This window comes from Delphinapterus leucas, chromosome 3 (genome assembly GCF_059928025.1).
Source record: "Delphinapterus leucas isolate spDelLeu-1000000601 "Yukka" chromosome 3, BTC_Dleu_Yukka2, whole genome shotgun sequence".
Lineage (NCBI taxonomy): Eukaryota > Metazoa > Chordata > Mammalia > Artiodactyla > Monodontidae > Delphinapterus > Delphinapterus leucas.
Genome location: NC_143131.1, coordinates 35,678,571 through 35,703,139, shown reverse-complemented (window position 1 = coordinate 35,703,139; position 24,569 = coordinate 35,678,571).

The following is a 24,569-nucleotide window of genomic DNA, read 5'->3' as shown; positions in this document are numbered from 1 at the left end:
GACTGATTTGTTTGAAAAAGAAGTTTAGTTTCATTAAACTTGGCCTTATTTACATTAAGTCCAGCAATTATAGCAATTGACCATATAGGCTCTCTTAAGTCTCTTTTACTGAAACTTTTCATAAGGAATCTCCAGACTGAATTTTTAATAGCCTCTCAAGGCTAAGAAGCCAAGGTGAATATTTGCCATCAGATTTAGCCTGTGATATCTATAAATTTGGGTGAATTCTTCCCTTATTAAGATCCCCAAAATATCTTGAGGTTCTTATGCCTGACAGGAAGTGACCTTCATACTCACCTGGTGAGGCTTCTGGGAGCCCTGTAAGTAAGGTACCAGGCTGTTTTTCCAAGGGGTTTTATGGCTTCATAAAGTTAATCTTAGTTCCTTAAAAGGGTCTGGTTATATCTGATTCTAAGCACATTCACAAATCTGACATTCCAGGCAAAGTTTTGGTAATATAACCAATGTCTCCAATTGTGTCCTATTACAAGGAGAACAGCTTTTTAGTGAACTTATGTAAATAACTATATTGCCATGAAAATCAGAATGCTTACTAAGAGTCTCCAAATTCTGGAGGGATCAGATAAGGAGAAAAAGATAAATGCTTCAATTCTGCTTACAAAAGTATAATTTACCAAATTGCTGAAATCTTAGTTAGCTTGAGAGAAAAAGTTTATTTATAAGTGGAACAAATATTAAAATACCGGTAATACTTTAGACAAAAAGTCATAAAAATCATAATCATATTCATCAGTTCATTCAGTCCTATGTAATTAATTCTTGTTAATTTTGACCTTTGGTTAGCAGTTTTATGAAGCCATCAGGTTTTCCATTAGAGTTTTATAATTTATTACTCAGGTTAATGGTATGATCTGAAAGTTATCAGAAACCTTTCTATAAATCTTCTGGAAAATGAAGCGTTTTTGCAAAAGCATCAGAGTAAAATAACTGTCTATAAATGACAAAAGACGTAAAATGGCATGATTAAATATCTGATAAATTATAATGCAATTGACAAATAAATTTGCTCATTTCTGTGACACATAATATTTAAGATAATAACTAAAATTACGACATAAACTTTTACCAGGACACATCAGATTTTTAGGAATTTCCTATAATTTTTTTTTTTTTTTGCGGTACACGGGCCTCTCACTGTTGTGGCCTCTCCCGTTGCGTAGCACAGGCTCCAGACGCGCAGGCTCAGCGGTCATGGCTCACGGGCCTAGCCGCTCCGTGACATGTGGGATCTTCCTGGACCGGGACACGAGCCTGTGTCCCCTGCATCGGCAGGTGGACTCTCAACCACTGTGCCACCAGGGAAGCCCTTCTATAATATTTAGAACATGTATATTAATAGCATTTACCAATAAAATATAACCTAAGAAGGCTTATTGTCACTTATTTGACAATGTTTCCCATGTAATTCAACATTCCCAATAAGTGTAGTTAATGTCTCTCTCAGAAAAGGGCAAAGAAACTTTTATAAACTGTTCTCAAAAGCAGATCAATTGTTCAAGAAAACCATCCTCTTACCAGAGAGAGAAACCCCAAATTCTAGTTTTATGCCAGTTTACTTTTTTTTTTTTGCGGTACGCGGGCCTCTCACTGTTGTGGCCTCTCCCGTTGCGTAGCACAGGCTCCGGACGCGCAGGCTCAGCGGTCATGGCTCACGGGCCTAGCCGCTCCGTGACATGTGGGATCTTCCTGGACCGGGACACGAGCCTGTGTCCCCTGCATCGGCAGGCGGACTCTCAACCACTGCGCTACCAGGGAAGCCCGCCAGTTTACTTTTAACATTAAAATTCATTCACTTAATAAATAAATGAATAAAATTTATTTACTCAATTAAATTCAATCTAATCTTAGGCAGTACTGACCACACACAAAACTCTTCTCTGGGTTCCTTTTCTATAAAACTTCTTTTTTACATTCAGATTTCCTCCTAGTTTCTCTCTCTCTCTCTCTTTCCCTTTCTCTCTCTAACATCTGTTTAGGAAAAAATTACTTTCTTTTTCCTGAACAAAATGCAGTTCCATTCTTTCTACTTTTTAAAAAATTTCCTTGCATACAAAGATGTTTTTTCCTTATTAATTTTAGTAGTTTTAATTACATATGTTAATTATAATTCTTAACCTTTAGACACCTTAATTTCTAGTGAAAACTAAGAAGTAAGCAATTGTGACTGTTTGTTATACAAGTATTTTTTGACTGACAAACTTACGACTACACTTCATAATTTCTAGAAAACATGTCCTTACAGCATAATTTTTTTTCAATATAGTACAACATATTTACTAAAAGACCCAAATATCTTTAGTTTTTCTGTAATAAGAAGACAAAAGTAGGTAAACATAGACTGGTTTAACAATAAATGTTTCAGAATTATTATTCAGCTATAATTATCTTATATGGAAATAATCTAGACATTCAATGAATTCCTATCATTTAAGTTAACTCAGCAAAACTCTAAAGTTTTAAGTCACCAAAAAGTATTGGAAGATATTTTTAAGTCTTAGCTCATTCACCTCTATCTAAATCCCTTATTCTCAACAATTTTGTTTAAAGTACTCATGAAAACTTCATGAAACATTAGACAAAGTCAGCCATCATGCCAAACTATTTTTCTTGCTGACAAAGTTTGTAACAGATAACATGAATTTATTTGACTTTTTGTAAACCTAGGTAAAATAGAAGTTTTATATTTAGTGCTGATAACTCTAAAGACATGCCTGTTTTAATTAAACCGATAACCTTAAACTTGTGTTTATTTACTAAAGATTAATCCTAGATCGTGTGAACTTGAAAAATATTTGGATTAGTTTCTATTATATTTTTGAGAATTTTTAGATAAGCACTTGTTTGCTTTAGCCAATTAAATAGAGCTCTTTTTATCAATTAATTTTGACGATACTATCCAAAAGTGAAAAAAAAAATCTATAATATCTTTGTGGAGAAGACTTCTAAGATCTCTATTTGCCCTTGACAAACAACCTTAATTAAAGAGTCCGTAAATTAGATTTTGGGTGAGGAAGACTTCCCAGAAGTTTGTACTTTGAAAAAGCCTCTTTTCTGGGACTTCCCTGGTGGTGCAGTGGTTAAGAATCTGCCTAACAATGCAGGGAACATGGGTTCGAGCCTTGGTCTGGGAAGATCCCACATGTCATGGAGCAACTTAAGCCCGTGCACCACAACTACTGCAGCCCATGCACCTAGAGCCCGTGCTCCACAACAAGAGAAACCACTGCAGTGAGAAGCCCGCGCATCACAACAAAGAGTAGCCCCAGCTTGCCAAAACTAGAGAAAGCCCACGCACAGCAACGAAGACCCAACGCAGCCAAAAATAAATAATTTTTTTTTTGAAAAGCCTCTTTTCTTCTTTTATTTTTTTCCTTTGCTTTCAGGTTCTACCAATTGAATTAACTGGGCTCAGTCTCAGGTGATTGTGGGTTATGCTTACATTTCTGATTTTGTAGAGGTTTGCCACACAAAGACTGTTGCTTCTGTTAGCCCTTGAATACTGGCCTTCAGCTTCCATTTCACATTGTGTGGGCTCAGGCTATTGGCCCCCGTTAGCATGTTCAGTTAACGTTGCCCAAAGAACAGGTTTACATGCCCTGTTTTACAACACTAGGCAGAGCAAAGTTTCCCCAGTGAGACACAATGCCTATTCCACAATACAGTCTGGTGAGACAAATGTAACCACTTTACATAAAGCCCATTCAAATACACCAATTTTCCTACAAACTTTTACCTCAAACTTTTTCATCAACTCTTATACCTCTAACCATAGCCTCCACTACGACCTCACTAATAACTCTTGTTCTTACAGTTCTGGGTAGGGGAAGCACTCCTGGCCAGATATATCATACATTCCCAAAACACACTCAGGTAATTTTGACATAACCTCTTCACATAACATTGCTCAAACTTTCCAACCTTTACAATCCTGTCAAGCTTTGCACTTTTACATATTCTCAATCTAATTATAGCCCAAGTCAAGGTCCTACCAGTGGGTTTTGGTACCACAGCTTGTGGGGCTGTCACTTCAAGGAGTCCCAGAAACTTCTCTCCATCTCCCAGTTGTTTTTTCCATTTCTATGTAATATGCTTTGGGTACCCAGTGAGCTGTCAAGCCAAGGGACTCTGGTCTTTTTGTCAATTTTTAATGTGATTAATTGGCTTAACTGTTGCCCCAAGTGATTACCGATCAGATTTCTCATTGTAATTTTTTGTCCTCTGGCTTTTTAAATTTCTGCAAACTGAAGTAAACAGAGTGTAATTGTTGGGGGCCATTTAATAATGGGGGAAATGCAGGGTGTTTTGGCCCACTCAACTCTAGGTAGCGCTGAATTAAAAACTTTGTTTTAACCCCATCCATGTCTGTTTTATTTGTTCCATTTCTTAATAAGCATCTAAAAATTTCCACCCTGCTGGGACAAGTCCCGTGACTTCCCTTTCCGATTCCTCTTTGTTCCTCTTTCAATATCTACTTTATTTACCTCATTTCTTAATAACCCTTTAAAGTTTTCTACCTTGTTGGGAAGAGTCCCTTGACTTTCCTCTTGGCTTCTTCCCATTCCATTGTTAATAAACCTAATGTTTTTACTAGTGTCTACAAGACCCGTGAGGGGAAGCTGAAACACCAAATTTGATAAAGCTTCCCAAACCATTTTTTAAGGAAGTTCCTAAGGTTAGCCATTATATTTCCTTGTATCCACATTTTAACTTGGTCTTTCCATAGGTACCAATAAAACAGCTATTTAAAATAAGAGCTCTCTAAAAATTTACAAATTTAGAAGTTTTTCCAGTTCAAAAGACCCATCATCTGGCCATTGATGGGTAGGATCTCAATATTGACTCAAATCAGTAAGTCTTTTATGACTTAAACATGGATGCAGGAGGCACCGCCGCAAGAGAGTTCAAAGTATGCAGACATCACAAAATCAAGAAAGCTCACTGTCAAAGACAGTCTCGGATAGCAAAGTCCTCTGTTGTATAAGCAGTAAGAAGTGCCAGCACTAAGAAAGCAATGAAGGTTGAGACTACAAATGTCCCTTATGAACTGGGACTCCCTATGACAAACTCCCCTGAAAGCTGGCAGAGCCAGACAAAGAATGCCAGTTGCAAGTCCACGTTGTTACCTGCACTTCTGACCAATTAGCCATAGTTGCTTGGAATCCCAGTCTATTTGACTGACCACCAAATGCACACTGGTACATGCACCTTCCAGATGGTGGAGACCAAAAGGAATATTCTCACTGGTCCTAATGCCAAGCCCTCAAGACATAGTAAAAGATAAAAGGAAAAACTAATCAGAACAAAGGTTTTCCTCTTTATGACAAATGACACAGAGAAAAGAGAGACAAAGCAAAACAGTGATATCTCTGGGAAGAAAAGGATCACCAAAGGTTGCTAAGTCCAAGGAACTAACTCCACAAATATTTTCTCCTGCTAATCTAATTTTAGAAAGAGAAAGGGCTCATTCCCAAAAGACCCTGAAGTCAGAGATCCAGGAGATTGACTGACACGGTAAGAATTCTTACCTTCTGCTGACTTTTGTCAGTTGTTCCAGGATCGATTAGCTGCAGCAGCCTCAGGGTGAGTAGTGTCCAGCCACTAAAGTTGAATCCCGCCAGTTATCCTGTCAGAGAAGAGGAAATTTTCCTTTACCTTTCTAGTTTCTCTATTTAAATTCTTTTAGGCTGCTAAAGGGAAGGTAAAAAAAAAACTTCCTGAATCTTCGGTTGCTTAAGAATAATCAGCCTAAATTAATTCTTGTGCCAAAGAGACACATTTTGGGGTGGCAAATTTTGCTGCCCTACAAGTTCTAGTTTGAAAGTGACTGGTACTGGAGAGGAGACTGAAAACATAGGAAATGGTGAAGTACTGGCTTTGGTTTGCTGTCTTAAAACTTTTCTATTTTTTTTTAACTATATAAATAGATCACTTTAATAAAATAAAGAAGATATTTTAATAAAATTTTAAAACCAAACGTTCAAGAATGCTTATTAGATCATTGGTCTTTTAAAAAAAATCTAGTTTATAAAAGGAACTCTGTTCTAATTACACTCAAAACATTAGTAAGTCTGTTCAAGGAAAAGAAACATTACAGGGACTTCCCTGGTGGCGCAGTGGTTAAGAATCCGCCTGCCAATGCAGGGGACACGGGTTTGAGCCCTGGTTCGGGAAGATCCCACACACCGCCGAGCAACTAAGCCCGTGTGTCACAACTACGGAGCCTGCGCTCTAGAGCCTGCAAGCCACAACTACTGAGCCCACGTGCCACAGCTACTGAAGCCTGCGTGCCTAGAGCCCATGCTCCACGACAAGAGAAGCCACCGCAATGAGAAACACGTGCACCGCAACGAAGAGTAGCTCCTGCTCACCGCAACTAGAGAAAGCCCGCGCGCAGCAACGAAGTCCCAACACAGCCGAAAATAAATAAATAAATAAATAAGCATAACAGAATGATTTGGAGTGGCCATGGGAATACTGTAAGATAATAATGAACAAAGTAAAACAAGTTCTACCAAAGAACAGACACCCCTAATTCCTTTTTCACCATATATTTGTTGCATTAACTTGGCTAATTGCTAAAGTACACATGGCCTTAGATTCTCCTTTATTAATAATACTTTACCTGCATAAAGATGAGGGCTGTACAAATGGCTATCATGTACATGAAATAGTGCTCAACATCACTAAGCATAAGGAAAGTGCCAATCAAAACCACGATGAGATATCACCTCACACTAATCAGAATGACTTATCATCAAAAAGATGAGATAAATGTTGATAAGTATGTCAAGAAAGGGAAGTCTTGTGCGCAGTTGGTGGGAATGTAAATTGGTGCAGCCATTACGGAAAACAGTACAGAGGTTCCTCAAAAAGTTAAAAAGAGGGGGGGACCTTGAAGATGGCGGAAGAGTAAGACGCGGAGATCGCCTTCCTCCCCACGGATACACCAGAAATACATCTACACGTGGAACAACTCCTACAGAACACCTACTGAAGGCTGGCAGAAGACCTCAGACCTCCCAAAAGGCAAGAAACTCCCCACGTACCTGGGTAGGGCAAAAGAAAAAAAGAAAAAACAGAGACAAAAGAATAAGGACGGCACCTGCGCCAGTGGGAGGGAGCTGTGAAGGAGGAAAAGTTTCCACACACTAGGAAGCCCCTCCGCGGGCGGAGACTGCGGGAGGCGGAGGGGGGAGCTTCGGGACCGCGGAGGAGTGCACAGCGACGGGTGCGGAGGGCAAAGCGGAGAGATTCCCTCTGAGGATCAGTGCCGACCGGCACTCACCAGCCCGAGAGGCTTGTCTGCTCACCCGCCGGGGCGGGCGGGGCTGCGAGCTGAGGCTCGGGTTTCGGTTTTGGACAGAGCGCAGGGAGAGGACTGGGGCTGGCGGCTTGAACAGAGCCTGAAGGGGTTAGTGCACCACGGCTAGCCGGGAGGGAGTCCGGGGAAAAGTCTGCACCTGCCGAAGAGGCAAGAGACTTTTTCTTCCCTCTTTGTTTCCTGGTGCGCGAGGAGAGGGGTTTAAGAGCGCTGCTTAAAGGAACTCCAGAGACGGGCGCGAGCCGCGGCTAAAAGCGCGAACCCCAGAGGCGGGCGCGAGCCGCGGCTAAAAGCGCGAACCCCAGAGACGGGCGGGAGACGCTAAGGCTGCTGCTGCCGCCACCAAGGGGCCTGTGTGCGAGCACAGGTCACTCTCCACACCCCTCTTCCGCGGAGCCTGTGCAGCCCGCCACTGCCAGGTTCCCGGGATCCAGAAACAAGTTCCCCGGGAGAACGCACGGCGGACCGCAGGCTGGTGCAACGTCACGCCGGCCTCTGCCGCAACGTCACGCCGCCTCTGACGCCGCAGGCCCGCCCCGCACGCAGTGCCCCTCCTTCCCCCCCCTACCCCCGGCCTGAGTGAGCCGGAGCCCCCGAATCAGCGGCTCCTTTAACCCCGTCCTGTCTGAGCAAAAAACAGACGCCCTCCAGCGACCTACACGCAGAGGCAGGGCCAAATCCAAAGCTGAGCTCCTGTGAGCTGTGAGAACAAAGAAGAGAACGGGAAATCTCTCCCACCAGCCTCAGAAGCAGCGGATTAAAACTCCACAATCAACTTGATATACCCTGCATCTGTGGAATACCTGAATAGACAAGGAATGATCCCAAATTGAAGAGGTGGACTTTAGGAGCGAGATCTATGATTTTTTTCCCTTTTCCTCTTTTTGTGAATGTGTACGTGTATGCTTCTGTGTGAGATCTTGTCTGTATAGTCTTGCTTCCACCATTTGTCCTAGGGCTCTGTCCGTCCATGGTTTTTTTTTTTTTTAATAATTTTTTTTTCTTAACAATTAATTTTAATTGTAATAACTTTATTATACTTTACCTTCTTTCTTTCTTTCCTTCCTTCCTTCCCTCCTTTAGACAACGAATCACCCCAAATTGAGGAGGTGGTCTCTGAGAGCAAGATTTATGATTTTTCCCCCTTTACCTCTTTTTGTGAAGGTGTATGTGTATGCTTCTGTGTAAGATTTTCTCTGTATAGCTTTGCTTCCAACATTTGTCCTAAGGTTCTATCCGTCCCTTTTTTTTTTTCTAAATATTTTTTAATTCAATAACTATATTATACTTTATTTTATTTTTACTGTATCTTCTTTCTTTCTGTCTTTTTTCCTTCTTTCCCTCCTTCCTTCCTTCCTCCCTCCCTCCCTCCCTCCTTTCTTTCCTTCTTTGCTTCTTTCTTCCTTCCTTTCTTTCCTCCTTTCCTTCTTTCTTTCCTCATACTTCTACTAATTCTCTCTACTTTTTCTCCCTTTTATTCTGAGCCGTGTGGATGAAAGGCTCTTGGTGCTCCAGCCAGGAGTCAGGGCTCTGCCTCTGAGGTAGGAGAGCCAACTTCAGGACACTGGTCAACAAGAGACCTCCCAGCTCCACATAATATTAAACGGCAGAAATCTCCCAGAGACCTCCATCTTAACACCAGCACCCAGCTTCACTCAACGACCAGCAAGCTACAGTGCTGGACAACCTATGCCAAACAACTAGCAAAACAGGAACACAACCCCACCCATTAGCAGAGAGGCTGCCTAAAATCATAATAAGGCCACAGACACCCCAAAACACACCACCAGACGTGAACCTGCCCACTAGAGAGACAAGATCCAGCCTCATCCACCACAACACAGGCACTAGTCCCCTCCACCAGGAAGCCTACACAACCCACTGAAACAACCTTAGCCACTGGAGACAGACATCAAAAACAACGGGAACTACGAACGTGCAGCCTGCAAAAAGGAGACCCCAAACACAGTAAGATAAGCAAAATGAGAAGACAGAAAAACACACAGCAGATGAAGGAGCAAGATAAAAATGCACCAGACCTAACAAATGAAGAGGAAATAGGCAGTCTACATGAAAAACAATTCAGAATAATGATAGTAAGGATGATCCGAAATCTTGGAAGTAGAATGGACAAAATGCAAGAAACAGTTAACAAGGACCTAGAAGAAATAAAGAATAAACAAGCAATGATGAACAATGCAATAAATGAAATTAAAAGTACTCTAGATGGGATCAAGAGCAGAATAACTGAGGCAGAAGAACGGATAAGTGACCTGGAAGATAAAGTAGTGGAAATAACTACTGCAGAACAGAATAAAGAAAAAAGAATGAAAAGAACTGAGGACAGTCTCAGAGACCTCTGGGACAACATTAAATGCACCAACATTTGAATTATAGGGGTTCCAGAAGAAGAAGAGAAAAAGAAAGGGACTGAGAAAATATTTGAAGAGATTATAGTTGAAAACTTCCCTAATATGGGAAAGGAAATAGTTAATCAAGTCCAGGAAGCACAGAGAGTCCCATACAGGATAAATACAAGGAGAAATATGCCAAGACACATATTAATCAAACTGTCAAAAATTAAATACAAAGAAAGCATATTAAAAGCAGCAAGGGAAAAATAACACACAAGGGAATCCCCATAAGGTTAACAGCTGATCTCTCAGCAGAAACCCTACAAGCCAGAAGGGAGTGGCAGGACATACTGAAAGTGATGAAGGAGAAAAACCTGCAGCCAAGACTACTCTACCCAGCAAGGATCTCATTCAGATTTGATGGAGAAATTAAAACCTTTACAGACAAGCAAAAGCTGAGAGAGTTCAGCACCACCAAACCAGCTTTACAACAAATGCTAAAGGAACTTCTCTAGACAAGAAACACAAGAGAAGGAAAAGACCTATAATAACGAACCCAAAACAATATAGAAAATGGGAATAGGAACATACATATCAATAATGACCTTAAATGTAAATGGACTAAATGCTCCCACCAAAAGACATGGATTGGCTGAATGGATACAAAAACAAGACCCTTATATATGCTGTCTACAAGAGACCCACTTCAGACCTAGAGACACATACAGACTGAAAGTAAGGGGATGGAAAAAGATATTCCATGCAAATGGAAATCAAAAGAAAGCTGGAGTAGCAATTCTCATATCAGACAAAATAGACTTTAAAATAAGGACTATTAAAAGAGACAAAGAAGGACACTACATAATGATCAAGGGATCGATCCAAGAAGAAGATATAACAATTGTAAATATTTATGCACCCAACATAGGAGCACCTCAATACATAAGGCAAATACTAACAGCCATAAAAGGGGAGATCGACAGTAACACATTCATAGTAGGGGACTTTAACACCCCACTTTCACCCATGGACAGTTCATCCAAAATGAAAATAAATAAGGAAACACAAGCTTTAAATGATACATTAAACAAGATGGACTTAATTGATATTTATAGGACACTCCATCCAAAAACAACAGAATACACATTTTTCTCAAGTGCTCATGGAACATTATCCAGGATAGATCATATCTTGGGTCGCAAATCAAGCCTTGGTAAATTTAAGAAAATTGAAATTTTATCAAGTATCTTTTCCGACCACAATGCCATGAGACTAGATATCAATTACAGGAAAAGATCTGTAAAAAATACAAACACATGGAGGCTAAACAATACACTACTTAATAATGAAGTGATCACTGAAGAAATCAAAGAGGAAATAAAAAAATACCTAGAAACAAATGACAATGGAGACACAACGACCCAAAACCTATGGGATGCAGCAAAAGCAGTTCTAAGGGGGAAGTTTATAGCAATACAAGCCCACCTTAAGAAGCAGGAAACATCTCAAATAAACAACCTAACCTTGCACCTCAAGCAATTAGAGAAAGAAGAACAAAAAAACCCCAAAGCTAGCAGAAGGAAAGAAATCATAAAAATCAGATCAGAAATAAATGAAAAAGAAATGAAGGAAACAATAGCAAAGATCAATAAAACTAAAAGCTGGTTCTTTGAGAAGATAAACAAAATAGATAAACCACTAGCCAGACTCATCAAGAAAAAAAGGGAGAAGACTCAAATCAATAGAATTAGAAATGAAAAAGGAGAAGTAACAACTGACACTGCAGAAATAAAAAAAATCATGAGAGATTACTATAAGCAACTCTATGCCAATAAAATGGACAATCTGGAAGAAATGGACAAATTCTTAGAAATGCACAACCTGCCAAGACTGAATCAGGAAGAAATAGAAAATATGAACAGACCAATCACAAGCACTGAAATTGAAACTGTGATTAAAAATCTTCCAACAAACAAAAGCCCAGGACCAGATGGCTTCACAGGTGAATTCTATCAAACGTTTAGAGAAGAGCTAACACCTATCTTCTTGAACTCTTCCAAAATATAGCAGAGGGAGGAACACTCCCAAATTCCTTCTACAAGGCCACCTTCACCTTGATACCAAAACCAGACAAGGATGTCACAAAGAAAGAAAACTACAGGCCAATATCACTGATGAACATAGATGCAAAAATCCTCAACAAAATACTAGCAAACAGAATCCAACAGCACATTAAAAGGATCGTACACCATGATCAAGTGGGGTTTATTCCAGGAATGCAAGGATTCTTCAATATACGCAAATCTATCAATGTGATAAACCATATTAACAAATTGAAGGAGAAAAACCATATGATCATCTCAATAGATGCAGAGAAAGCTTTCGACAAAATTCAACACCATTTATGATAAAAACCCTGCAGAAAGTAGGCATAGAGGGAACTTTCCTCAACATAATAAAGGCCATATATGACAAGCCCACAGCAAACATCATCCTCAATGGTGAAAAACTGAAAGCATTTCCACTAAGATCAGGAACAAGACAAGGTTGCCCACTCTCACCACTCTTATTCAACATAGTTTTGGAAGTTTTAGCCACAGCAATCAGAGAAGAAAAGGAAATAAAAGGAATCCAAATTGGAAAAGAAGAAGTAAAGCTGTCACTGTTTGCAGATGACATGATACTATACATAGAGAATCCTAAAGATGCTACCAGAAAACTACTAGAGCTGAGCAATGAATTTGGTAAAGTAGCAGGATACAAAATTAATGCACAGAAATCTCTGGCATTCCTATATACTAATGATGAAAAATCTGAAAGTGAAATCAAGAAAACACTCCCATTTACTATTGTAACAAAAAGAATAAAATATCTAGGAATAAACCTACCTAAGGAGACGAAAGACCTGTATGCAGAAAATTATAAGACACTGATGAAAGAAATTAAAGATGATACAAATAGATGGAGAGATATACCATGTTCTTCGATGGGAAGAATCAACATTGTGAAAATGACTCTACTACCCAAAGCAATCTACAGATTCAATGCAATCCCTATCAAACTACCACAGGCATTTTTCACAGAACTAGAACAAAAAATTTCGCAATTTGTATGGAAACACAAAAGACCCCGAATAGCCAAAGCAATCTTGAGAACGAAAAAAGGAGCTGGAGGAATCAGGCTCCCTGACTTCAGACTATACTACAAAGCTACAGTAATCAAGACAGTATGGTACTGGCACAAAAACAGAAAGATAGATCAATGGAACAGGATAGAAAGCCCAGAGATAAACCCACGCACATATGGACACCTTATCTTTGATAAAGGTGGCAGGAATGTACAGTGGAGAAAGGACAGCCTCTTCAATAAATGGTGCTGGGAAAACTGGACAGGTACATGTAAAAGTATGAGATTAGATCACTCCCTAACACCATACACAAAAATAAGCTCAAAATGCATTAAAGATATAAATGTAAGGCCAGAAACTATCAAACTCTTAGAGGAAAACATAGGCAGAACACTCTATGACATAAATCACAGCAAGATCCTTTCTGACCCACCTCCTAGAGTAATGGAAATAAAAACAAAAATAAACAAATGGGACCTAATGAAACTTCAAAGCTTTTGCACAGCAAAGGAAACCATAATCAAGACCAAAAGACAACCCTCAGAATGGGAGAAAATATTTGCAAATGAAGCAACTGACAAAGGATTAATCTCCAAAATTTATAAGCAGCTCATGCAGCTCAATAACAAAAAAACAAACAACCCAATCCAAAAATGGGCAGAAGACCTAAATAGACATTTCTCCAAAGAAGATATACAGAATGCCAACAAACACATGAAAGAATGCTCAACATCATTAATCATTAGAGAAATGCAAATCAAAACTACAATGAGATATCATCTCACACTGGTCAGAATGGCCATAATCAAAAAATCTAGAAACAATAAATGCTGGAGAGGGTATGGAGAAAAGGGAACACTGTTGCACTGCTGGTGGGAATGTGAATTGGTCGGTGGGAATGTGAATTGGTTCAGCCACTATGGAGAACAGTATGGAGGTTCCTTAAAAAACTACAAATAGAATTACCATATGACGCAGCAATCCCACTACTGGGCATATACCCTGAGAAAACCAAAATTCAAAAAGAGTCATGTACCAAAATATTCATTGCAGCTCTATTTACAATAGCCCGGAGATGGAAACAACCTAAGCGCCCATCATCGGATGAATGGATAAAGAAGATGTGGCACATATATACAATGGAATATTACTCAGCCTTAAAAAGAAATGAAATTGAGCTATTTGTAATGAGATGGATAGACCTAGAGTCTGTCATACAGAGTGAAGTAAGTCAGAAAGAAAAAGACAAATACCGTATGCTAACACATATATATGGAATTTAAGGGAAGAAAAATGTCATGAAGAACCTAGGGGTAAGACAGGAATAAAGACGCAGACCTACTGGAGAACGGACTTGAGGATATGGGGAGGGGGAAGGGTGAGCTTTGAGAGGGCGAGAGAGAGTCATGGACATATACACACTAACAAACGTAGTAAGGTAGATAGTTAGGGGGAAGCAGCTGCAAGGCACAGGGATATTAGCTCGGTGCTTTGTGACAGCCTGGAGGGGTGGGATAGGGAGAGTGGGAGGGAGGGAGACGCAAGAGGGAAGACATATGGGAACATATGTATATGTATAACTGATTCACTTTGTTATAAAGCAGAAACTAACACACCATTGTAAAGCAATTATACCCCAATAAAGATGTTTAAAAAAAAAAAAAAAAGTTAAAAAGAGAACTTACAGTCTGATCCAGCAATCTCATGTGTGGGTTTATAGCCAAAGGAAATTAAAACAGGATATCAAAAAAATACCTATACTCCCATGTTCACTGCAGCTTTATTTACAATAGCCGAGATATGGAAACAACCTGTGTCCATCAATGGATGAATGGACAGATACAACATGGTGTATATATATAATGGAATATTATTTAGCCATGAGAAAGAAGGAAATCCCATCATTTGCACACATGGATGACCCTTGAAGGAAGGCATTATGCAAACGAAATAAGCCAGACAAAGAAAGACAGATACTATACAGTATCTTTTACATGTGGACTGTTTAAAAAAAAAAGTGAAACTCTTAGAAACAGAGAGTAGAAAAGTGGTTGCTAGGAGCTGGGGGTGTGGGGGAAATTAGGGAGAGGTCAGTAAAAGGGTACAAACTTTCAGCTGTAAGATGAATAAGGCTTGAGGATGTGGTCTAAAACATGGTGACTATAGTTGATAACACTGTATTATATGATTATAATTGAAATTTGCTACGAGAGTAGAACTTAAATGTTCTTACCAAAAAAGAAAAAAAGAAATATATGAGGTGGTGGATTTGTTAATTAGCTAGATGGTGAGAATGCTTTTTTTTTGTAAGGTCAGTGCTGACCATTCACAGAAATAGCGAAGCCAATGCAATGGTCTTTGGACTCTTTTTTTTTTTTTTAACTGAAGTATAGTTGATTTACAATATTGTGCTACTTTCAGGTGTACAGCAGTGATTCAGCTATATATATATTTTCAGATTCTTTTCCATTATAGGCTATTATAAGATAGTGAATACAGTTCCCTGTGCCATGTTGTTGCTTATCTATTTTATGTGTATTAGTTTCTTTCTGTTAACCCCATATTTCTAATTTATCCTTCCCCCCCTTTCCCCTTTGATAACTATGAGTTTCTTTTCTATGTCTGTGAGTCTGTTTCTGTTTTGTATATAGATTCATGCATATTACTTTTTAGATTCCACATATAAGTGATATCATGTAATATTTGTCTTTCTCTGACTTACTTCACTTAGTATGGTATTCTCTAGGTCTACCCATGTTGCTGCAAGTGTCAATATTTTATTCTTTTTTATGGCTGAGTAATATTCCATCATATATATATATATATATATATATATATATATCTCACATTTTCTTAAACCAGTCATCTGTTGATGGCCACTTGGGTTACTTCCATGCCTTGGCTATTGTAAATGGGGCTGCTATGAACATTGGGGTTCATGTATGGTGAGAATCCTTTTACAATGTGTGTTTATATCATCAAATCCCCACAATATACACTTAAAATATCTTACAGTTTTGTCAATTATATCTCAATAAAGCTGGAGAAAAAACAAAGAGGGCTGTCACAGTGAAGCTTTCAACACCTTTTCTAGCTTGAAGAAACACCCACTTTTTATCTGTCTCCCTCCATTTTACTTACTAAACCCTTATTCATCTAATACGTCTTAGCTCAAATGTTCATCCTCCATCCTTTCCTGGCCTCCAAATCTAAATTCCGTACCCTTTATACTTTCTCATAGCACACTATCATTTTTATGGTACTTTTCATATTTCATTGCATACTTTTAAAGTTATTACTTTAGAAAATTATATACTTTAAGTTGTTATATACTTTGTGTGTGTGTGTCTATTTTTTTTTTAATATCAGTTTTGCCTAGTATACTATAAGTAAGCACATGAGAGCAATGTCTGTTTTAGTTACAATCATATTCAGGATTGAACCCATTCCCTAACATGTAGGTGGCACTCCAGGAATATTTCCAAAATGAACCTGGAAACAGGCTTTCTAAAATACTTCCAAATTGAGGATGGGTTTGGAAATAATTTGACTTCATTATCAACCCTCTTAAAATCAAATTTTGATAGACTGGCAAGAAAAAGTGGCCTTTTATTGAGTCATAGAAAGAATAAACACAGCTAAATGATCAGTTTCACTTTCTCAAGTGTTTAAGAAACTTCTTTGTCTTTGTATCACATAGTATCCCATGTCAAAAGAAGTTGAGTTTTTTTGTCACTGTAAGGCTGTCTTTTGTCATTATCTATTAAAAAAATACAAGTATTCATCAGAGTTCAGTTATTTTAAAAAGTGACCTCCTGTAGTGCAAACCCTGACAGTTGTGGGGGGTTTTTTGTTCATTCTTTCTTTCTTTTTTGTAATGCAGGTGCCTGACTGAAGCTTTGATTGCCAAGGCATCCACCGCAAAAGTGGTGGACTTCAAAGACAGCTATCTTGAATAAACACATTGCCAGTCACATGACTAGATAAAGAGGCAGGTCACCTTCCCCACTGAGCTGCCTTTGTTTTGGGCCACTGTTTTTCCCTCCCCAAACTTTAAGTTCCCGCTCTTATGTTTTAAATTTACCAATAAAGAGTGAGCCTATGGTTTAAATTCACCAATAAAGAGTGAGCCGGGGAAACCTTAGGCCCCTACCCTTGACCCCAATAAAAGAAGAACCCCAGGTGCTTGATCACTCACACTTGCACTTTCTCTCTACCCAAGACCTCACTGTGTGGCTCCAGGTGTGGTGCTGTGAGATTTCCAGTTTCTGTAAGTAATAAGCCTTTATTTTTTCAAAGTTTCCTGATGGTTATTGCTGAAGGGCATCTTGCAGTCATAATAAGATCAACAAGGTTGGTCCAGCCACAACATTGGTAATTGGACTCGGACACACAATATCTCCCTAAACACTTCAATTCATTCCATTTCTTTCATTTTCCTCTCTACTTTGGCCACAGACCTAGTGATATGTAGAAGGGCAATAAGGAACTGCCGTCTTCCACTGCTGGGGTAAAACACTGTGTGTGTCCTGTTAATGGCCTTGTTAGACTTCCAAGCACTTGATTAAAACAACTTCTCCCTTAAAGATCTTGAAGAAAACTGATATTTATTTGTGTGATCCAAATCGCAAAGAGAGGATGTGCTCTGTCTCTCATTGCCTTTTATCTTAGGCTGTTGTTAAAAATTGGAAATGTTTATACATGCCCCAGCACAATATTTCTTCCTTTGCCTCGCAGCCTCAAACTTAGACAAGTGATCCCAGTGATCTCTTACCTGGACTTATTTCTTTCTTTGTTCCATGCTTCAGCTATTGCCCTACGCCCAGAGGATCACATCGATGATATCATTAGCTTTTCAGTAATTTTCCACAGCGTCAGTGTTCAGAATAAAAATATTCCCTCAAAGTGCTTTGTCAGAACTATCTCAAGGACCTCACGTCTTTCTTCGTTATTATTGCCTTAATCATTAGCTACTCACAACCCTGAAGATAAACAGTGTTCAATACAGCCCACTCAGCTCTCTCAACAGCCATACCCGAATTTTGGATGGCCTTTCTTTCTTAGCCTCTTCCCTTCCATCTTGTAGGTTGAGTCTAGATGGCTCTACCTGAAGGAAGCTATCCAATTTCTAGCTTCCTCTTTCCATGCTACCCTAGGAAATAGAGTAAATCATTTTTAGTAAATATTTAACGGATTTATTAATTTCTACAATGCTGGTGGTTGTAGAAAGCAGGCAATATGCACCACTGACTTAATTGTGGACAGGGCTCAGGGTTGACATCAACTGGGATACATGGCTTAGATGAACTGGACAGGGTTCATTCTGATTGTGCAGTGTATGTCATATAGTTGTTCAAATATCTTTTTTGAAATTGCTGGAAATTGCAATTGTTTGAAAATCACAAAATTTATCTTAGTTAAGGATCACTTGTTTATAAGTAACAAAAGTATGTTCAAAGTATCATAAGCAAAAAAATATATAATTTATTGAAAGGAAGAGGAGTACTTTATGGAATTCAAGGGAAGGAAGTGCTGAGCCTCATGACAGACAATATTTACACTCCCTGGGCACACTTTTTCAAGTTCCCACTTCATTCTTCTTACTCTCTGCATCACTGCAGAAGGACATTCTTGCTTTAAGTAAGCTTCCCATTATATCTAACTAGAGTTTCTGAGTCTCAATCCCCAGCCTTGGTACGTGAAATCCAATTGACTCATGCCCAATCATAGCCCATCAGCCGTGTCTAAGAGGCAGAATTATGAGACCTGCAGCCAACTCAGCAGGCCCCAGAAAATTTGATATTCTGAGATAAGAATGGACAGATTTTCTCCAAGTAAGCATAGGAGAAGGAGAAAATAGTGGCAGAGAGAATGACCTGCATTTTTTTAAGTTACAATATTTTAATAAATATTAAATAAATACTTCTAAAAAGCTATATAATTTGCATATATATTTTGGTTTTTTCCTCTATCCTCTGCATAATAGATTGCAAATTTCATGAAGGAAGGATATTTTTTTCTGATTTGTTCACTGTTCAAGTGCCTAGAATAATGCCTTGCAGTAAATTTTTGCTGAATGAGTGAATAAAAGGCTTTAGATAATAATAATGGTGGTAATTATAGTGTATATGACTTAAAGACAAGAGAAAAAGTGAATGCATATGCAAGGGGGATTATGATTTCTCTGATTACAGGCTTCTTATAATCTTCCATACTCCTCATATTCCTTTTTTTCTAACCAACTATCATTTTCTTTCAACTAAAGTTCTTGAAAGAATTAACCAAATTTATTTATCTTTTTAAGTCTCAACATAATGTCTGGTGTATAACAGGTGCCCAGTATTTATGGATTGACTGGAATAAGCGAATAGATAATATTACTCTTATGGTACTTTGAAAAGTATCTTGCAAGACATAAAATACTACTCAAATATTAGATTGTTATTTTCATCATAGTGGAGCTTTAGGAAAATGCTGTAGGTTGAATGTTTGGGTCCCCACAACATTCGTATGTTGAAACCTAATCCCCAATGTGATGGTATTTGTAGGTGGAGCCTTTGGGAGGGGATTAGGTCATAAGAATAGAGCCCTCACGAATGGGATTAGTGCCTTTATGAGAGATCTCAGAGAGCTCTCTTGCCCTTTCTACTATGTGAGGTTATAGAGAGAAGACGGCGACCTATGAACCAGGAAGTGGGCTCTCATCAGACACTCAGTCTGCCGGCACCTTGATTTTGGACTTCCCTCCAGGATTGTGAGGAATAAATTTCGGTTGTTGATAAGTCACCCAGCCCATGTATTTTTCAGCAGCCCAAACCAAATAAGACAGAAAATTATCTTGGTAACAGTGGTGAAGATGCATGGGGCAACTAGAGGTCAAGAAGAAAACTAGGAAGCTGACCCAAAAGCTTAGGCAAGACCTGCTTGATCTCAATCAGCTTTTTTTGTTGCCCTTTTCCAGACGGCCCTGCATTGAAATCTAACCCAGGTTTCTCTATAATCCTAGAAGGGGCAAAAGCTTGCAGAGGTTTGAGTTGTTTTATCTTAAAATACATATCTATTACATAGATATCTGTAAGTTAAACCAGTTTTTTTTAAATTCTTTTTCATATTCTTTTCCACTATGGTTTATTACAGGATATAGGATATAGCTCCCTGGGCTATGCAAGAGGACCTTGTTTTATTTATCTATTCTACACATAAAAGTTTGTATCTGCTAACCCCAGACTCCCAATCCAACCCTCCCCCACCCCTTGGCAACAACAAGTCTGTTAAACCAGTTTTAGATTAGGAGCCTAACTAACATTTTTTTTTTTTTACATTCCAAAGAATCATCAAAAGTTTTATTCAATTTAATATCATCATTATGCATCACTGAATAATTCAGCATGTAAATAAAAACAATTCTTGGAGCACTTTGCTGCAGGAAAGATTGTTGCTTCTTATGCCAAAAGAGTGAGAACATACATGGTGAATTTTAGTTAAGGGCATGTATCTAAAGGCATAATGTAAAATTCAACAATTTTCTTGCAAACTCATTGTGTATAGACAACTTAACTCAATTAACAATTAACTTCTATGTTAATCAATTACAAAGATGAATATTATTCAGGTCCCATCATTAAGGAGCTTTGAATATATTGTATGGAGTAAGGGAGACTAGGAGATAACATACAAATAATCATAATACCTGGCAATATCTGATGAGTTTCATATAAGAGCTTACAAAAAAGGATGAAGGAATCGTATAGCATCTGACCTTAAGGGCAAAAATGTCTATAAAATGTAGAAACGTTTAAGAAGGAAACATATTTGGAATGGCCTTAGAAGAACAGATGCACAATACACTAATATTTCAGAATTTGGAATTGAGGAAAAAAAGTTTCAAGAAAGAAATACAATGGTAGGAGAAACTGTACCCAATTTTGAAGGAAGAGCAAGTTATCCAATATAGCTGGATGATGGAGAATACGAATGAAAGGAGAGAAAATAAGTCTACAGAGGTAATGCAGGATCAAATTGCTCAGGGTTTTAAAAATTAGGTATTACAAGAGTCTTTGGAAAAGAGCAACATTGAGGTTTTGAGTCGTGTTGTGACACTGGGAGGTGAGCTATAGAATGACTAACCTGGCAGAGGGTAGTTCAGAAGGAATTAGAGGAAGAGTCCTAAGGCTCAGAGACCAATTAAGCCACTGATGCGATCTTCAAGGTATGAGTTCATTGTTGCTCGAGGTGGAGCTGTAGCTGTAGACATGGTGAAGAGGTGGAAAAGATGGGAAATGCATAGACAAGAGACACTTCAGAGGTAAGAGTTACAGAAGTTAGCATGTAGTAGAATAGACGAAGCGGGAGAGAGAGAATGTCAATGTCACCATTGTGATAGGATGTTCTATTTGGATACTATTAGTGAACGAATATTAGAATACAGAGATTGGTGGACAAGAACCAATCAACACAAAGGTGATAGGTAATGACATGGAAGCAGATAAAATGCCTTATGAAAGAAAAGAGGCTGAGGATATAGTTCCAGGTGGGAGTAGAAAGAGAATCATAAAGAGAGGAAAGAGAGAAATTTCCTGAGAAAAAGATGTATTGTACCATGTCCAGGAGCCAATAGAGGATTCAGAAGTGGTTATTCAGTTTGGCAATTAGGGGGTTACTGATGGTCATTGAGAGAATAGTTCTTTAGGCTGGTTGTATTTATAACCCAGATTGCAAGTAGTGAAATTAATAAGGAGTAGATGGTAAGAAATTAGATGCAGTTAATTTAGACTATTCTAATAATTTTAGTAGCAAAGGAAAAGAGAAAAAGATCGTGGCAGCCTGAGGTCCAAAGCAAACTTCTATTTTCTCCACTTGAGACTTTTGATCTATGATTCTCCGAGTGAAATAATTTAATTTGCAATTTCACTTTATCGATGCACACATTGACTGACAAAGTACACTCAAAAGGACTTGTGAAATAGATGGGATCATTGGTCTTGGCTCTAATGAGAAATTATAGTATTTTTGCTATAATGAAAAGTTGGCATGTGACTATTTAGCATATGTAAAAGCCTCAGAGAATCAGCAGCTTCCACTGATCGTAATCTTACGTTTGGTGTTATTTTCGTGGCTGAAAATACCATTTGGATGTGAATCTGTCATCATTAAGACAGGCATAAATATTTTTAACAGAATACATATTCTCCTTCTGGAAAAATGATAATTGCTCCATTTTAACTTTCCACGTCCTGGCTCCTCCTCCTGTGGGTCCTTCCCACACTCTTCTCTTCCTTTACAATTAAAGCCTTTTCTACCGATCAGTCTACCTTTAAGCTCACTAGCAAAGTTCTACATTATGAAAATACGGAGCATCTTGTACGAAAAGGTATTCCACGTCACCAGCCAACATTTTAGAAAGTCTGCCATTGCTTAAACAGCTCTGGAAAACTTCATTATATGCTTTGTTTCTCAGCAGCATGCATCCAAATATTGTTTAGAGAGCACTCATATTCTCACCCAGAGGCAGACCTGAACACAATTGTACACAAGCATTCAGTTCCTAGCTCTGGAACAATCATCCATTTATCAGATCCAAGTAAGACTACTTCTGCTTCCCAAAGCCAACTGGATATTGTGGTTGTATTGATCAGACCAGAAATCTCTCCCTTTTGGGCTGTAGGGTTCACTTTTTCTGTAAAGGGCCAGATAGTAAATATTTTTGGCTTTGCATGCTATACAGTCTCTGTTGGAACTACTCAACCCTTCTGTTGAAGTGCAAAAGCAGCCATAGACAATGACTAATTCTGTGACTTTATTCCAATAAAACTTTATTTACAAAACAGGCATCAGGCTAGATTAGCCTCACTGACTGTAGTTTGCCAATCCCTACTCTAGAAAAGGATCCTGAGTGGGATGTGTCATTTAACCATTCATGGGGACCCAAGATGGAGAATCCAAATACATCATTTGGATGTATTTGGATGCTAGATTCTCCTTTGATGCCAGGTCAGTTCTGGGTCACAGACATTTGCATTCCCTCTCAAGAATTCCTCTATACGGCCTTCAGCTGTTTCCACCTGTATTTTTCCTGTGCCATGACACACACCTTTTCACTTCTCTGTCTTTCTCATAGGCCAGGTTAATTAACAACCCTATTTAGCCTCATCCTATTGGCTCCTGACTCTTGCCTCTCCAGGGTCTGACTTTTAGCATTTTCCCTTAACTCCAAACACCCTGACCTGAGGGAAAATGTATTTAAATTTTAAAGAACCAACTAGAAGAAGTACACACATTTAAAGGATATATTTTCTTGCTCAGTCCTAAAATATTTTCTCTCATCTTTATTGTCTCAGATACTCATGGGTGAAATTGCTACACCAGCCCCAAGTGTCTTCAGCACAGGTCTGCAGCATACCACTCTTCCTTCCTAGCTTAAATTTTCAGTCTTTAAAGTCTCAGTACAGTATAGGAGAAAGAAAACAGACCTGTATTCTCGGTCTGACTTGCTTTGGTCTTGGATAAGTTACTACCATGCATGTTAAAGCATGTTATCTTGGAGTACTGGCTCCTTGCTGTGCTTCTACGAATCTTTATACCCACTGAAATAATCACTCCCTGTCACTTGGTGAAAGTTTAATTTTTCTGAAGAATATTTGTTTTAGCCATTTTTCATATTAAGGATATAATTAGTATTTTTAAAGAAATTTTCTACTATTTTGAAAAAAAGTTTGAAAAACATTTAATTTACAAATAAGGAAACAGTTACAATGAAGTAAAGTGACTTGTTGAAAGTCACCTAGCTGGTTATTGCAGATTCAAGAGTAAAATATGTCTCCACATTCTCAATCCCTAGTTTTCTTTTTTTTTTTCTATTGCACTATTTTGTCTCACTTCACCTTAGCATAATTACCCATATTAGCAACTCTCAAGCTATACTGTGAACCTTTCATAGAATCATAATTGTCATTAGATGTAAAGAGCACATTTGACCATTGCTATTTTAAGTCTTTCCAGATTAAATATTTTATTTGGTTTTGCTGGGATACAGAAATAATTTTTTCTGTAATAAAGTTGTATCTAGTAATCTTATTAAATTCATTTGTTAATCCTAATATGTATCTGTAACTCTTTTTGGATTTTCTATGTACACAATCATTCTGTCTGCAAGTAATACCATTTTCCTTACTTTCTTTTCAGTATAATACCTTTTTTTTCCTTCCTTCTTGCACTGGATAAGATCTCCAGTACAGTATTGAATAAAAGTGGTGATAGGGGCTTCCCTGGTGGCCAGTGGTTGAGAGTCCTCCAGCCGATGCAGGGGACACAAGTTCGTGCCCCAGTCCGGGAAGATCCCACATGCCGTGGAGCAGCTAGGCCCGTGAGCCATGGCCGCTGAGCCTGCGCATCCAGAGCCTGTGCTCCAAAGTAGTGATAACGGGCATCTCTGTTCTGCCCTTAGGAAGAAAAGGTTCAATATTTTTCCACTAACTATGATATTAACTACAAGTGTTTTAGGTTTTGTTTCATTTACTTTATTCTACCTCATATCATTTATAAAATTATAGTGTAACTATAGAGAACTAAAGACGATTTCTGAAATATAAAACTATAGGATTAACTGAAGAAAATTTAGGACTATATCTGTGACTTTAGATTTCTTAAACAAAATGATTTCTTAAGCGAAAGAAAAACTATCCAAAGCAAAAATTATTAGGGAAAAATAGACAAATTAAATTACATTAAAGTTAAGATTCTCTCATCA